This window comes from Acomys russatus, chromosome 20 (assembly GCF_903995435.1).
Source record: "Acomys russatus chromosome 20, mAcoRus1.1, whole genome shotgun sequence".
NCBI lineage: Eukaryota > Metazoa > Chordata > Mammalia > Rodentia > Muridae > Acomys > Acomys russatus.
The window spans coordinates 28,570,334-28,571,767 of record NC_067156.1 but is presented as its reverse complement, the minus strand read 5'-3'; positions in this window follow the sequence as shown (position 1 = coordinate 28,571,767).

Sequence of the window (1,434 nt, the reverse complement as noted above, 5' to 3'; positions counted from 1 at the left end):
TTTAGGACTACTTCCCTCCTACTGGGTTGCCATGTCCAGCCTTGATATGAGGATATGTGCCTAGTCTGATTGTAACTTGTTATGCTGTGTTGGGTTGCTATCCCTGGGAGGCCTGTTCTTTCCTGAAGGGAAATGAAGGAGGAGGAGTGGATCTCAGTGAGAGGGGAGGATGGGGGGGGGGAGGGGGAGTGGAAGTAGAGGAACCTGCAGTCAGGATGTAATATATGAGTGAAAGATTTTAAAAAGTAATCAGTAGTCTTACTCGGCTGTGAACCCTGAAAGTTATAGCTATAATAATGACTGACCTAGCAAGAAATGCTAACTGGTGAAACAGTGACATGAATATCAAGGCAGTAACCAAATATGTTCTGATTGAATTTAAAGCCTGCTCCACAAGACAGAACTTATAGCAAGTCCTGTCAACTGTACCAAACCCATGGCTAGATATGTGAGAGGCCACAGTGGAGGATCTAAAACTATTATTCTGATAAATGGACATAGTAATAACTTGCCCCTTAAGTTATCGTCTTCAGACCATAGATTAATGCACCTCTCAACCATCATCAGAGAAGCTTCTTTTTGTGGTAGATGGACATCAACACAAAGGGCCACAACTGGTCAATATGCAAAGAATCTGAAACCACAGACTGCTCAGCTCTAAATGAGACATCTGTATCATACGTCCTCTCCCCAGGGCCCAAGAAGTATCACAAAGAGGGTGCTGCAGTGAAGCACCATAGATAGCAAGACAGTGTTGCTGTGCACATGAACTCATGGCGTCTGCCACTGTGTACGGTGTACACAAGACCTGAAGAAGTCAAAGCCAAAGGAAATCCAATCATGGATGGGGAAGAGGGTCATGAACGCCTGGCCCCAGCTGAGGGACTATTGTCAGCTGATGGCTGCTGGGGGAGGAGGAGTCAGTTCTCTTCAGGGGTCGGGTTTTTGAGAGAGTAGCCATGTGCTTCAGTAGGTGGCCTTGTGCCCTTGCACATACTGGCAGCACTAAATGGATTTTAGAAAAGAAGAGCACACGAAGGTGGAGGAGGTTAGTGGGAGGGTGGGTAGGAGAGGAACTGGTGGGGACCAGGAAATTGATTTGATAATATGCTTTTCCAAAACCTAAAACATTTTTTTAAATTTAAAAATATTTTGTTTCTTTATTACTTTATAGCGCACTAATTTAAGTATGATTATTTTCTATAAAAATTTAATGAGCATCTATTATGTACCATGTTTATAGTAGAGCTTATGAATATGGGGTGAAAGGATGAATGTGGTAACCTGCGCTACTTGCATTTTCTCATAATAGTGATTCCCAAACCAAATGAAGGGTCCCCAGGTGGTGTGACTTACTCCTAATTTGCTGATGTGTTGCTGAGTCTCTCGAGGTAATCTGGTTGAGAACTTGGAGAAATAGGTCTATAACTATCT